Source organism: Protopterus annectens, chromosome 3.part0, assembly GCF_019279795.1.
Source record: "Protopterus annectens isolate FY-2018-M chromosome 3.part0, PAN1.0, whole genome shotgun sequence".
NCBI classification, from domain to species: domain Eukaryota; kingdom Metazoa; phylum Chordata; order Ceratodontiformes; family Protopteridae; genus Protopterus; species Protopterus annectens.
Window position 1 is genome coordinate 864197748 of NC_056731.1, and position 17116 is coordinate 864214863.

The window sequence follows — 17116 nt, forward strand, 5'->3', positions numbered from 1 at the left end:
AGGGACAAAGCCTTAAATGCAGCCCAAGTGACTAAGGTTTGATTAGTGGCACTGACAATGGAGGAACCAGGTAATGAGTGGGAAGAGGGAAGGAGAGTGGCCTGTTCACCTCCCATGGTGTGGATAAGAGAATCTTGAGTACACTCAGAGACCCACAGGGTGGTGTAACTCCAGAGATTGAGACTATGGTGTCCACTACTTACGCCATGCAGGGAGGTTCAAAGCTGTTTAGATGGAATGCCTCTTGTGGAAGTAAGGGGTCATTCTCCCATTGCACATCCTTCACTGCTGCCTCAGTTGGTGTGTGTGTGTGTGTGTGTGTGTGTGTGTGTGTGTGTGTGTGTGTGTGTGTGTGTGTGTGTGTGTGTGTGTGCGCGTGTATATGGTTAGGGCTTCGGAGAAAACTTATTGAAAATATAAGTAAAAATAAGTTAAAAATCCTCAAACCACACTTGATGGCTGCCTGAATGTTAGCCTTTCCCAATCAAGCCTCACCCTGGTGATGGGGAATGAATAGACCAGTTTTCCAAGGAGTGGGCTGATGATTGACAGGCAACATGGGCAAAGAGTGGCAAAAAAAAAAAAGTAAAAGACTGCTGATGGACTGGGGTATATATGCAAGATGGCTGCTTTAGAATATGACTAATATGAAGTGAAGGGGCAATAAAATAAGTCAGAAAGATGACATGATTATGGACTTGGGCATACAAGAAACAACAGTATTAGAAGTGTGATCAGTGTAAAACCCTTAGGGGGAAATCTTCAGAAAATATAAGACACCACAACAAATGCAAAAAAACCAAATATAAAATACAAAACTAATATAAGAAGGAAAAGGAACCAGCATGTAAAGAACAGTAAATAACCATGTGGTTGCCTACACAGGAGTGAATGATCTTAAGTGCTCCACCTTAGATGAGATGCAAAGGTGCACTGCCTTGTCTCCAAGGAAGGAAAGTCACTGAAGCTTAGCACTATTTGCCAAGAATGATGCCAGTGTCTGAAGATATAAATACTGGCATCAACAATTGTCTAGTTAAATGTCGCTCATGGAAGATCAAGTATGTGTCTGCCTGGATTAGATGGTTAACAACCCTTTCTGGATTACCAAAGATGGGTTGCACCTTTCATGTTGCCCCCACAATGCCTTTTTCAGGTGACATGGACATACCCAATTAGCAATTTATAATTCATACAATATCAAGGTACAATTGTTCAATCTGCTTAATTTTAGAAGGTTGAACAGCAAAATGTGTAAACCAGAGGCCTTCTTCTAGCTTGAAAAGATGCATATTTGAGCTATTATTGCAACTTAGATCCAGTACAAAGATAGCACTTCCTTTTTGACTGGATTCAGTTCCTACAATGGATTCAAGTCCACAGAAAGCTGTATGGGCATATCCATATTCATAAAGGAAACTATTGTTTTACATTAAATAATGCATGATACCATAATGGAACTTTTAGAGGTCTAGGTAACTCTAAATAAAACTGTCTACCTTATCATTCCAACATATAGGCCTTCTTCTCTGCTGATTATCTAGGTCATTTCAAAAAGCTCTCCATAAAAATCAATACATCTGTTATGAGTGACATTAATTACCCCGCCTTAAACTGGCATACCTATACAACTAGCAGCAAATATACTCAAATATTCCTTATTTTTATTAACACTAATTTGCCTGACCAAATTGTTCCTCTCCCTATCATGTCCTTACCAAATTCTCCACTAAAATATGACCACCTAGTGGTTAGTAACCTTCTCCCTTAATACATATGATTTTCCCCCAAAGCAAAGAACAGTATTTTACAGTTTACTGCATAACATACCTCCTCCTATTTACAGAAATTCCTGACAACTATAAATGGTGCATGTGACAATGTAAGATATTGCCACCTATGCCAGGAGAGGTAGGGCAGTGGATGTGTAACATATGACAGCATAGCTGGCTTTATAAATAATTATATGTCACTTGTATAACAAAACTGATTTGTACAGGTGCGGCTTGTGTTGAAAATGTATATGTAAAGTTGTTTGTTTTAAAAATGTACCAACAGTGGGTCCTGCTAGACAGAAAAAGAAATACATCTGTATGTCAGACTGTACTGTAACTGTGGAAATGAATATATTGTAACAGAGGATACTGGAAGAAAAGAGGTTAATCTCAGTCCAGCTAACTTTGAAAAATAGTTTGCAATTAAATTACTTAATTTAGGCCATAATGATTGTATCTCACAGGTCTCAGTGCAGCCAGAGACAAAAAGTCTGTGCTAGGAAGCCTTCTGTATTGTCCTTGAGGGTGAACTAATTGCTACTCTGGAAGGGTGGAAGTTTGAAATTGTTTTATGACTTCCAGAAGCTGCAACACATCTTAGCAAAGCTCTATGCGCTTATTATTGACACATATGTGCCAGATTCTGGTTCAGTTGCTAGTAACGTGGGTAGTATGGGAACCAGAAGTCAGAAGACCAGATATGTGTGATGTCATTCTTTAATCCAGGACTAAAAGGATGTTTTAATACCAGATAAGTCAGAAGTCTCAGGGCAGTCTGCTTTTGAAACCTAACAACGAAGGAAGACCACTCACCCACTTCATCTTGCCTTGCTTTAGTAAGTAACCAGAGAATAGTAATTCTTTAGATCAGTCAGGAAAATATAGTGAGATTAGTTAAGTACTGTTTTTCTGTATCTGTGGAAATCTATTCATCTGTGTTATTTTAATATTTCCTGTAACTGAAATTCTGGTGTTGACTGTAAACAGATATTTACTATTTTCGTGTTCTTTTATTATTTATTATTAAATATATATATAACCTTTTACACTGTGGCTGGTTCTTTAGAGAATATTTTAACGTTTGAGAGTACTTATATTTATTTGGTGGCACTGCGGCCACTCCTGAAAGCATTACTGCATTGGTCAAACACTACCATATGCATTAGTATTGATTTCACTCAGTATAATTGGGTACCCTTATAGCAGCCTTAGAGTAGCTGGCTTTGGAGTGTCCTGGTAGCAGTATCTACCTTTAGTTTGGGCAGAGGAGCATAGCTAGTAAAACTGTGCCAGCTTTTCCTTGGTGTGTGTGTGTGTGTGTGTGTGTGTGTGTGTGTGTGTGTGTGTGTGTGTGTGTGTGTGTGTGTGTGTGTGTGTGTGTGTGTGTGTGTGTGTGTGTGTGTGTGTGTGTGAGTGAAAATCAAATCTCAAAGAGTGTGTGTGTCAGCTACTTGAAGGAGAGACACAGAGCACTGGTTTCACAGAGAGAGTGGTGGAGGACTTGGCCTGGGACACTCAGCTGAGGACTCAGCTCTATAGCTGTGCCAGTGGAGACTCTTATTGGGGGCTTGGGAGAGAGATAGGGAAACTCATACCTCGCACTGTTTTCCCTATCTGCTCTTAAGGGAAATTGTGCTTCATGCAGAGAGCTGCATCTGGAAATACTGTGTGTACATATCTTTGTTCCAAGTAAATGTCCTTCACCTGTATCAGTGGTGAGGATTCTGGCTCCTTACTTGTGCAGAGGGGGGATGTCACATGTTAGTGAGCAGTGGTGTGGATATTAACTGAACTTCTGTAACATCTAGGCACTTGTCACTAAAGATGTGTGTACTCTCACCAGCCACAAGGTAAACATACACTGTTTCATTTTCACAACAGATTTATTTATTTTTGCTAGTTTAGCTAGGTTAGTCAAGCAAAGTTGTCAGCAGTGGATTATAGCAAGCTGATAAAGAACCAATTGGACAAGGTGTGTGAACCCAAAGGAATGGTGCATGCCAAGCTGACTAAAGAGGACATTATTTCAACCTTAATTGTAGCTGTAGCCCAGACCAGCAGCCAGGAGGATAACCAGTCTAGTGATGGGGATTTACAGCCCTCAGAAACAGGACAGATCACCTTTTCCTTAGAGGATTTAAAAATCTGTCTGGAGTTAAACAGACTTGAAATGGAGGCCAAACATTTGGAATTAGAATCAGCAGGGAGACTGCCATGTTTGGAGGCTAAGGAAAAGGAGAAACAGATGGAATTAGAATAACCAAAGAGACTGCAGCATTTGGAGGCTAAAGAAAATGAGAAGCAGCATCAACGTGAGAGGGAGCCCTGGCTGGTGAGGTGTCTATTTCAGGGAGAGACCTACCCTGTAGCAGTGAGCCTGAAGGTAAGCCACAGCTGCTGGTAGGTACTGATGTTCCCTTGGACAGAGTGACTGCAAGGGCAGAGGTAAATGTTAGTACCCAGGCTGACAGTGAAGCACTACTGTCAGAGGATACCAGGATTCATGTGGAAAGGAAGCTGGGAAGGGTTACAAAGATAGGGTTGAGAAAGGCTCAACTCTCAGACCCTACATTACAAGGCTTGAGGGAGGTAGCTAAGGAGGTGCCTGATTCTCAAGAAAAAAGGGAGTTTATATACTGGAACAAAGGGTTACTGTACAGAGAGAGGGCTAAAGAGTCAGATACCATAGCAATAACCCATGCCTGGTTGGTGTGGTTTGGTCACGAGGGCAAATCTGTCCGTTGTTATAATCATTGATGTCTCTATTCAGCTTATGCCTTTTAACTTTTTGGATGTGAGAATTTTGTTTGATGGTACTGAAATTCAAACTACTGTTTATAAAAACCTACACATAGGAATAAATTTCTCCATCGAAACAGTATGCATGCACCACATGTGTTTAAAAGTGTCACAAAAGCTCAGTTTGTTGGAATTTGTAGACAATACTTCTATAGAAGAATGTAAGAAACAAATGCAGGAACTGAAAGATGCATTTTTTTGGAGAGGGGCTATAATAGGGAGTTCCTAGATATGGAAATTGAATATGTCTTGAGCTGTAGGGATGATAGTACTAAACCTTATTTCTCACTGAACACAATGGAAGTACCCTTTATAACTAAGGAGACCAACTTAGACGTAGGTAGGCTACGTTTTGTTACAGCTTTTAACAGAGTTACTTCTGAGGTAAGAAGAATTATTAATAATAACTGGTGTATATTAACATCTCTACCTGAATTATGTCCCATAGTTGGCATGAAACCCAGTTTCTCATACAGAAACTGTCAGAGTTTAAAGCAGAAGTTATGTTATAAAGAAATGTCAAGAATGGGGGGGGGGAACAGCAGCTAAATCAGGTACCTTTCCTTGCTACAATTGTAGCTGTTGTGGTCATTAATAAAAATAATACTTTTCAATGCCCAATAACTAGGAAGAATTATATATTTTCTGGCTTAGCAACATGTGTTACAATGAATATAATATACCTGGCTACCTGTAATAGATGTCAGGCATTCTATGTTAGGAAATCTACCAGAAAACTGAAGGAAAGAATAACTGAGCACCATTCAGAAATAAGAAGAAATATTGACACTAATTCCTTGACTAAGTATATCAGTACATATGGAAATGCACATAAATTCTCTTTTAGGGTGATAAATAGAGTATGTAAGGATATACGAGGGGGAGATCTTAACAATAAGCTTGAGATGAAGGAATATCAATGGATAATATGCCTTTGTGCTGATGTATTACCAGGTTTAAACCAGACTGTTTCTTTAAACCTGTACTAAGGTATAAACAAATGTGTTTGAAATAGAGTTCTGTGCTTCTGCAACTATTGTTTTTAACTAGGATTGATTGTTTAATTGTATAATTAATGCCTGTTTGATTTTTGATAGTACATAAAAATGGTTAGTATGTGCTAATATTTTATACACTGATGAAGGGTTTGTTTGACCTGAAAGCTTTGTTTTATTAAACACTTGTTCAGTATCAGCATTGCTTGGTTTGTTTCATACTACATCTGGTCTTGGTTTTATGAACCAAGCTTTGTTCTGCAACTGTTTGGCTTTTTGAGACTTCTAGCCCTAGCCCATGACATTCTTTTTGCAGGTCATATGGGCAAAAAGTGTACCAAAAGATGTATTATACAGAACTTTTATTGGCCTAAGATTCCAGGGGATGTAATAGGGTACTGGAGGATCTGTGAGCAGTGTCAAAAAGTAGGCCAAGGCAGTAGACAAGTTCAAAGCTCCTTTGATGCCTTTGCCCATGATTGAGGAGGCATTTCAGAGGGTAGTTATGGATATTGTGGCACTTCTGAGTACCCCAAATTCCACAGGGAAGAAGGATATCCTGATGGTAATAGATTATATTATTAGATACCCTGACATGATGGCTCTGTCCTCCACTGAGCTAGAGAAGTTGGCAAATGCTTTGTCAGAGGTTTTCAACAGGGTAGGTTTCCCAAGAGAAATGCTATCTGACAGAGGTGCCAATTTCATGTCAGACCTGCTGGCTTGTCTGAGGAAGTGCTGTGGGGTGAAGCACCTAAAGACCACCCTCTACTACCCCACATTAATGGTCTTGTGAAGAGGTTAAACTCTACTCTAAAGACCATGCTAGGGGCATTTGCAGACCAGTTTAAGAGAGTGGGTAAATATGTGCCCAATCTGCTGTTTGCATACAGGGAGGTACCCCAGGAATCCACAGGTTTTTCACCCTTTGATTTCCTCTACTGGCATAGGGTGAGGAGGCCTTTAGATTTGATTCATGATGAGTGGGAGGGTGAGTGCGAATCCCGCAAGGAGTCTGTTGTGACATATGTCTTAAACCTTGGGACAAAGTTTAGGGAGCTCATGGACTTGAACCAGGAGAACCTGGCAGGCGCCTAACAGCAGAAAAGAGTTTGGTATGACAGGAATGCTCGAGCCCGAGATTATGCTGTGGGATAGCAGGTTATGGGTCTCATTCCTGTCAGACACAATAAGCTGCAACCAGTTTAGAAGGGACCCTTCAAAGTGATAGGGAAGGTCAATGATGTTAACTACATGGTAGAATTGCTAGGCAGGAGGCAGGGGCACAAATTGTACCATGTTAACATGATGAAGCCTTACCATGATAGGGAGGCCCTGGTGCTGAGTATTTGCAGTGGATGGTAGGAGGAGTCTATGGCTACATTGAGCCAGCCAGCAAAATGCCAAATTACTAAGGTGGAGTCTAAGGTTGCAGGCATATCACATGACAGTGCAGCACTGTAGTGAGGTTACCAATGCCAATGCAGATGGGTTCTCAAGACAGGGTATGGGTTACTGTATTCCCAGACAGGCTCATTCCTCTCAAGAAATATGTCTCCAGGGTCACTTGAGAAACTAGCTTTAGTTTTCAAAGGTGGCAGAGATGTAACAATGTGAGGTATTGCCAGCTATGCCAGGGGAAGTATGTCAGTGGATGTGTAACATATGCCAGCATAGCTAGCTGGAAGTTTGTAAAGAATTTGTATATCAAAACTGATTTGTACAGGTGCTGCTTGTGTTGAAAATGTATTTGTAAAGTTGCTTGTGTGAAAAATGTACCAACAGTGGGTCCTGCTGGACAGAAAACAAAATACACCTGTATGTCAGACTGTATTGTAACTGTGGAAATGAATATATTGTAACAGAGGATACTGGAGAGAAGAGGTTAATCTCACTCCAGCTAACTTTGAAAAATAGTTTGAAATTAAATTACTTAATTTAGGTCATAAAGATTGTATCTCACAGGTCTCAATGCAGCCAGAGACAAAAGATCTGTACTAGGAAGCCTTCTGTATTGTCCTTGGGGGTGAACTACTTGCTACTCTGGAAGGGTGGAAGTTTGAAATTGTTTTATGACTTCCAGAAGCTGCAACACATCTTAGGAAAGCTCTATATGTGTGTATTATTGACACATATGTGCTAGTTTCTGGTTCAGTTGCTAGTAAAGGGGGTAGTATGGGAACCAGAAGTTAGATGACCAGATGTATGTGATCTCATTCTGTAATCCAGGACTAAAATGGTGTTTTAATACCAGATGAGACAAAAGTCTCAGGGTAGTCTGTTTTTGAAACTTGACAAAGAAGGAAGACCACCTTGCCTTTCTTTAGAAAGTAATTAGGAAATAATATTTTTTTAGAAAAGTCAGGAAAATATAGTGAGAATAGTTACTGTAAGTACTGTTTTTCTGTATCTGTTACTTTAATATTTCCTATGAATTAAACTCTGGTGTTTATTGGAAATAGATATTTAGTATTTCCATGTTCTTTTATTATTTATTATTAAATATATTTAAACTTTTCATTGCAGCTGGTCCTTTAGAGAATATTTTAACATTTGAGAGTACTCATATTTATTTGGTGACACAGTGGCCACTCCTGAAAGCCTTACTGCATTGATCAAACACTACCATTTGTATTAGTATTAATTTTGCTCATTTTTATTGGGTACCCTTATAAGAGCCTTAGAGTAGCTGGCTTTGGAGTGTCTTGGTGACAGTATGTACCTTATAATCTGGGCAGATGTGTGTAGCTAGTAAATCTGTGCCAGCCTTTCACAGGTGTGTGTGTGTGTGTGTGTGTGTGTGTGTGTGTGTGTGTGTGTGTGTGTGTGTGTGTGTGTGTGTGTGTGTGTGAAAATCAAATCTCAAACAGTGTGTGTATCAGCTACTTGCAGCAGGGACATAGAGCACTGGTTTCAAAGAGAGAGTGGTGGAGGACTTGGCTTGGGACACTCAGCTGAGGACTCAACTCTATAGCTGTGCTAGTATAGTCTCTTATTGGGGGCCTGGAGAGAGAGATAGAGAGAAAGAGGGAAACCCAGTCCCCGGACCAAGTGTGTTCCTTGTGTAATCTTAAGGGAAATTGTGCTTGGTACAGAGACCTGCATCTGGAAATACTGCATGTACCTATCTTTGTTCCAAGTGAACGTCCTTCACCAGTGTCAGTGGTGAGGATTCAGGCTCCTTGATTTCTGGGAGTGTCACAGTGCAGTTCCCAAAAAACCCAACATCCAGTGCTATTATATATTCTTCTGACTTCTAATCTGTCATGGACGGATAAGGATACAGCCAGTAGTCTGTTTCTGTAACCTTTAAAGAATAATGGCAAATTTAGAAATATGTTTGTACGGTACATTTCCATTTAAAAATGCTTAAAAAAACAAAGAAACTTTAAGCTGTCTGTAATAGAGCAGCACTTACTGATAAGTAAAACACTTAAGCAAACCATCTAAGAATGCAAGATCAGTTATGAACTCAAGGTTATTACAAATTCCAAGGACAACCACAAGTCCTTCTTCAGTTATATAAGGAAACATAGAAAGCATGCCCATGACTGTACTGTACTGTATGTAGTTCCAACAGTCTTCCCCACTCTGATTACAATGTTATTGCTAATATCCTTGCAGACAAATTTAATGATAGTATCATGCCATTAACCAGCCAGATATTCCCTCAACCATCAACCATCCCAATCCTCTTAAAATCTCTTTGTACCAGGTTATAATCCAGCATCCAAAAAAAAAAAATACTAGCTCTAAGGAACCTGAAAGGATCCCTGACTGTTTGCTAGTAAGTATCGGTGCTTAACCAAACTCTTATTATTTTAAGTTTAATTCCCTTCACAAGTAACATTCATGAAGTGTAGAAAATACCCTTACACAAAGCTGGCCCCATGATAGATTCCAGAAGCTATAGACTTATCATAGTCACACAAATAGTCATAGTGATACTATTAATGAAGCTGGCCTCATGACAGAGTCCAGATACTATAGAGATATTAGCCTCATAAGTATCATCTGTAAAGTTACATATTTTGTAGCTATCAAAATAATAAATAATGCCATAAGTGATCTCCAAACTGTATACTCAAATCAATCTAAATTTGTAAAAGGCTAGTCATGTCTACTAAGTCCATTTAATTTCTTTAAAGGGACACTGAAGTCTTGGATTAGGATGTAATAGTCCACACTGCTTACCTTGACTTTGACATAGATGTTGACTCCATCCCACTTGGTGGTATCATAGATAAACTTTTCTCATCTTAGCATAAGTTAATATGCTGTCCACTGGATAAATAATTGTTTGTCAAAAAGTTTCAATGGTGGTGGTGGTAGGGTATTTCCTCTAGCCAGAGGAGTGTCACCAAAGTTCTACAGGGCTCTGTCCAGGCTCCCCTGCAGTTTGACATCTACTTCTCAGAAGTGAAATCATGTGACAAGAGATTGTCGCTAAATAAGCCTTGTGAAAACTGCACACATAATGTAATTATCAAATCTCCCTCAAACATTCAGATACGGAAGAAAGGCCTAGATCAGATTAATGTCTGAAGTCTTAGTTATGGGCTCAACTTAAATCCCAAAAAATGCAGTATAGGTAACTTCTCCTACCTCATTACTTGTACCCCTTTTAAAACAGCTATAGTGATCTGGGAATTGGGTACTTGATGCTGATAATAATTTTTCTTTAACTCTCCATGCCTCATCTGTGGTTAGTAAGTCTTTCTATCTTACTTAGCTGATCTATAGGACTATTTCTTCTAGGTCCCATGCAGTCTTGGTCCTGCCATTGTCTTCCCTTATTAGACATCTCCATAAATACAGTGTCGCTTTTGTTATGGACTTTACAAAGCACATTGACAAACTTGGAAGAGTATAACATGTTTCTGACCAAGAAGATTACAGGATTGATGAACCTAAGCTACCATAAAAGTCTCAAAGACCTATCCATTTACACTGTTTGCATAGATTCCTGAGGAGAAATCACGGTTTAGCCTTTTGAGCACTGAAATCCCTACTCTTTTCAACTTTTTCCACCTTTGCAGAACCAATGGTTTATCTAACACTAATGCCAAAGGCCTCAGTTTCCTCAACAAAATTTACATCACTTGCTGATGTGACAGATTTATCACCCAGTGATTTGTCAGCCTTTGAAATAAACTCTTCTCTATCAAAGTAATATCCTATCTACTTTCAGAACCTGATTTGATAGGCTGGGAGGCTGTACATTTATGCCTAGTATATGAAAAATTAATTTTCTTGCCAGAAGTAACAAATATAATCCCAAAACCAGGAGGTATTTCAATTAAGTTTTTTAGTGGCTGTCCATCTGTCAACGTAGCATGAACCTAGCAGCCTAAATATAAACAAGTACACACAGCACCATAACTAAAATAATATGAATATGGAAATTGGTATACATATATACAGGAATAAGTGTGGTTGTTATAAAATAGGCATGAAAATGCAAAATATATCGAGTGGTAGAATAACACGAATGTAAAACAATTGCATTATGGCTGTGTAGATTAAAGGGAAAATTAAAGGGAGAGAGAGTAAGAGTAAGTAATGTAATGTGTGTTTTTTGTGTGTGTGTGTGTGTGTGTGTGTGTGTGTGTGTGTGTGTGTGTGTGTGTGTGTTTGTGTGTGTGTAGACACTGTGAGGGGTTATAAATTAATTTGAAAGAGACTACAGTGAGACAGTACTGCAGTTTTATAGTGAAGACAATAATATAATAACTGGAAAAGTTTTTCTTAATTTGGGTGGGTTAATAAAACTACACATGTTAGGGATATAGTGAAACATGGAAGGACTTATTTAAGCAAATTTGATTATTTTGGTTGCTTGGTGGGAAGGGATAGATATGTGCACCAAGGAAATTAAGGCATTAAAAAAGGGAACGGGAAGGGAAAAGGGGAAAGGCAAGGAAACGCATGGTATATACAAATCACAGGACAGCTGGGCATAAGATGCCCATGGGTTAGGTCTTGTTCTTTGTTTAGCTTACAGAGCTGAGGAATGGCAAATGTCATGAGAAATACAGAAAGATGATGTTGTGTGTGTGTGTGTGTGTGTGTGTGTGTGTGTGTGTGTGTGTGTGTGTGTGTGTGTGTGTGTGTGTGTGTATGTGTGTGTGTGTGTGTGTGTGTGTGTGTGTGTGTGTGTGTGTGTGTGTATGTACATTAAGGACTGATCAGCATATAGTGGATGGGAATTTATGAGAATTTCAAAGATTATAGTTATGCCACGGTGGTGCAGCGGTAGCGTTGTTACCTCACAGCAAGAGGTTCTCCCTTTCGATTCTCGGCTGGAGTGCGGGGAGTGCCTTCTGTGTGGAGTCTGCATATCCTCCCCATGGTTGGGCATTCAAAAGACATGCGTAAATGGGCGTGCCTTTGTTGAAGGTTGGACGTCGAGTTGGCACCTGGACGTCCATGAAAATCTACTGCCAATCATTAGCAGACCGGAGTTCCGCTGTGGCGACCCCTAACCAGGAAAAGCCGAAAGACAAACAAACATAGGAAAATATTTAATGCTATAATGTAATTGTAATTGTAATCTCTAGACTTTGATAGGTCATCTAGGAATCTAAATGCACAGGTAGTCAGGATTATACCCCCTGTTACTAGCTTAGCTCTCAATTTAAAACATAATTTTTATAAGTTAGTTGTTTAACATATTACTGGCCTAGTTCTCAATTTAAAACTTATGTTTTATATTTTACTTGTTTATCTAACAGCTAATGATAAACTGTTCCAAAAGATTACCCTAGACGCAATACAAAAATCCCTTTTGTTTAATACCAGAGTGGAATTTATCTGTTTGTACCATCATGGTATTACATATAAAGTAGTTTGAAAAGTAAGTTCTAAGATATTAAATCTTAATTTCAAGATCATTTGTAAATAAATAGTATATCTCCCTGAAAAAACAGTATCAGATTAGAGTTTTAATCTTTGCAGCCTTTCCTTATAGCTGACTCTTCACATACTGGCTACCTTCTTAGTGAAGTGCATTTGTATCCTGTCCAGTTTCCCAATCTCATTTAGATTACAAACATAGAATGATGACTGGCACTCTGTCTGTTGTTTGATCATAACATAAAAAAGGATTAACAAAAAACCTGCACATCTCAATGAAACTGCATGAAAAATATCATACCTAGCTGAGTAGCATTTCCTGGTTATTGCATTCTAATTTAACGCAAAGGATAAAGCACTATCCACTAATAAACCAAGATCTTTAACAACATCATCCACTTGAATTATATCATTATTAACAGAGTCTGGATATTTCTTACTGAGCAACAGTATTTGGAGTTGTCCACCAGAATAAACAATCTACATAATATGGCATTTTTTTTCATCCTCCAGGCTATTTACCATTGTTTCATTTGGCATTGTCCGCAAACAATATGAAAAGTATAGACAAAGAAAATGGTCACAACAAGGAGACACTAGGTTACTTCAGGGGACCAAAATGAATAGGTTGTGGAGAAAAAGATGTAAAAGAGCACATTGGAGTAGACTGATCATGTTGAGGAGAAAAAGTGTATTTTCTTATTTAAAAAGGGTTTAAAGTGATAGTAAGAGAGATAAGTAAGAGTAAGGATGGGAGAATATGGGAAGAGAAGAGGAAGGGAAGATCATTGATATTTATGATCCAGATGTTGAAATTACAAGGAGAGACTACAATGTGTATCTTGTCCCACAGATAGATAGTTTATATCAGAAGACTGAATTTAACAGATGGGGACAGGAGGAATTGAAAAGACAGAGATCGGGAGAGAGAATTGGAGGTTATATGAAAAGAACACTGGTAAAAGAAATTCCCGTTTGATGAGGTATAAAACAAAACATGCAAGTAGAACTGATTGCATTTTAGTAAGGAAGGGAATTAAGAGATGGGAAATATGAGCATCGTTTGTTGAGTGAAATGTGTTGGCTAATGCATCAGTGATATTGTTAATGGGAGAGGGGATACGGTCAGGGATCGGATGTTGTAGATGGCAGGGTTAGGAAGATGTAGGTGGAGTTCGGTTAAAGTAGGTATGATGGGAAAGGGTGGAAATGTTAAGAGGAGTAGTAATAGAAAGACAAATAGTACAGGAAACCTGGGATAGTAATAGAGAGAGGTGAGAATAGGACTTTGGAATGACAGAAAAACAACAATAATTGTTAGACTTATAAGAGATACAACAAGAAAAATAAATAATGTGTTTTCATGCATGTATGCCTGCATATGCACCTGAGTATATTACTGAGTGAGCGAGAGAGAGAGAGACAGAGAGGCAGAGTTAAGCCATTTCAACAGGCAGACCATCAGCATTCATTTTCTTAACAAAATGAGGTTTCATAGGTGCTACATACTTCTCTCTTCCTTTCCTTCCTCAGCCCCCCTTGCAGCATATATGTTACCCATGGATGCTCTCCTTCAAAGTGCAAACCTTGCACCATTTCATAATTAATCTCACCTGCTACCCATGAATTTGCTATTCAAATTCCTTAAGGTTCCTTGGGAGATGGACTCATCTACCTTTCTGTAATTATTGCACAAGTGTTGCATCAACAGTGAAAAACTTGATATATCTGTTTAGATTCAGAGATATATGCAAAACAGATATTTAAAATGATAAGACCAAACAACTAATCTTGAGGCAGTCATAGATTACTGTTTTTTTTTTTTTTAGAAAGCTTCCATGAGCTGTATCTCTGCTTCTTGTGAGGTGACCAGCTGCTTATGTACATTATCATTTTAGGTTCCATTCCCTGGGACAGTTAATTTATCCAACAATCTCAAATGATGTACGTGCTCCAAAGTTTTGCTTAAGTTTACACATTCCACAAATGTTTTTATGTACTCATTCATTTTCTTAATCAGATGGATGAACTGGTTGTCTGCAGACTCATTTCAACATGATGTAGACCACAAGGTCAATGACAAATGCAATATATATCTGGATAATTTTAAGCAACTAACAACAGGTTTGCTTTTGGGAGCTAAGATGAAACTGAAACAATGACAGAAAGTCAGTTCAAACACTGGGAAAACATGTCATTACCACATAAGTAGTAACTGCCCTGACTGTGTCAGCTGCTCAAGAGGTGGCACACTTGCCTTTGTTGCTGGAAACCCTATGGGTTCTACTCCCACTCCAGGTGATTGAATTGCTATCACTTCAGTGCAGCATTAGGGGAGTGCTGCACTCATGAATGTTCCATCCTTTGGATGAGACTTAAGCTGAGTTGCCATCTGCCTGAGTTGGTGCTAGCTCAGCTGAATTAAAAGATCCCAGGGAATCTAGCAAAAAGTGTATGGGTCCTTTATTGTACACAAATATTCACACATATTTACAAACAGATATAAGTTAATATATTCACATATTTACAGAGATTTACATTATATTTTCATTCCTTCATATTTTTACCATATAACATGTATATAGACCTCCACTCCTTTTTCCATAATCATGACTTAACTTTTTATATTATATTTGGTATTACCCAAATTTCATTAAACATAATCTCATTCAGTTTTTCATTCCAAAGAGTCCAAATAATACAAAACAATTTTTTTATTTAAACTTTTTACATATTCCATAGTCACACCCTCACAAAATCCATATTCAATCATATCCACATTTAACTGTTTATAATCTTGTATATCATTCAAAATATTTTGTTTTATTATCATTTCCCATATTTTTTTCATTCTTCTACATGTCTGAAAACATGCTCTGCAGATTCAGTCTCACCACAAAAAAAAAATGCATACCCTCTCATTTACCTTTTTATAAGGTACATTTCCCTTCACTGATAGTCTACTTATTTGTAATCTCTGTGGAAAATCCCAGCATTTCACATTCTTCATACACCATTTATGTCTTTGTTTAATAGCTTTTATTTTTAATCCTTCAAATGCTTCCATGAATTTATACAATAACGTTATATCATTATGTTCTTATACCATAATCTCCTATTTTCTTCTACTTTTCCTATATTTAACGTCCACAATTTTATTTTTTCTTGATACATTTTTATTTCTTCATTTCTCCATTCTCTCTCTTATTCAATTTCATTAGATGCTACTCTGTATCATATTTTATCTTAAATATTTTTGTTACTAAATTACTTTATTTTCCATTTATCCATCTTAGTACCCCATACAAATTTGAAGATGCTCCATAAACTATATGATTCAATAGGTCCAAACTGACATCATCCTTATCCATATACAACACTCCTTTCTTCACTGGATTTAATCTAGAACCCCAAATGAATCTAAATACTGACTGAAACTGTTTTTCCAGCATATATATACTAGCTATGTATGCTATTTTACTCATCCATATATAATTTATCAGGTGTGCCCTTTTCCTATAAGGTAATATATATGTACTTCATATAATACTGATATCTGTTAATTTTTATAAATTTTTTATTCCTTTTTCCTTAACCACACTTAATGAACCAAATTTTATTCTTAAGACAGATATTTTTTTAATTCCAAAAACAATTCCTTTTAACTTTTCTTCTAACCCAAATCCTTTACTTTTTTCTTTATTTAATGACATTCCTATATCTTGTAAACTGTTATTTACATTGATAATTACTTGTTCCATCATTTCATTTTCCCTAGTGACAAGAATAATATCATCCACATAAGACATAATGATTGGATATTCAATACCATTATTCTGTATATATCGAGCCTTTTTAATTTTTCCATTTATTTTTTTACTATGTAATTCATAACTTATCACAAACAAAATACTGTTCATTGTGCATCCTTGTTTTAAACCTCTGTTGATCTCTATATCCCCACTTAACCAACCATATATCAAAACTCATATTTACTGTGACTGTACATTGATTTAATCACATTCTGTATCTGTATACTAAAATTGTATTCTTCCATTATTTTCAATAATATATCATGGCCTATCATGTCAAATGCTTTATCCATTTCCCCTATCAATACTTTTGCTACATTATTTTTATTCTGAATATAATTTCTCTAACAATCATTAATACTTCCTGACATCCTTTTCCCTTAATACTATAAATACTATTCTCTAACACTGCATGTATCATATTTTCTACTCTTACTTGTATTGTTTTCACAAGTATTATAAGATTTATAGTCAGCATTATGAAATACAACTGGCCTTTGATTAATCATTTCAACATTCTCTCCTTTCTTCCATATAAATTTCACAATACCACTACATATATGTGTATGAGAAATACCATTTTTATCCATTCATTAAATATACATATCAGAATTTATTTTTGCCATAATTCCAGATTCTTATACATTAAATAACCTATATAATCTAAACCTCCTGCTGAATTAAGATTTACTTTTTTCATTACTATATCCAGTTCCCTATGGTGATCAGTTTGTCTATATCTTTATTTATTCCTTCAGTGAATTTATTTCACATTTCAATCATCTCCATTTCTTAAATTTTTTTCACCATCTCTTTAACATACTGTACTACAGTCTCAATGCATCTAATTTTTTGTTTTACAACTTCCCCTTTTTCTTTC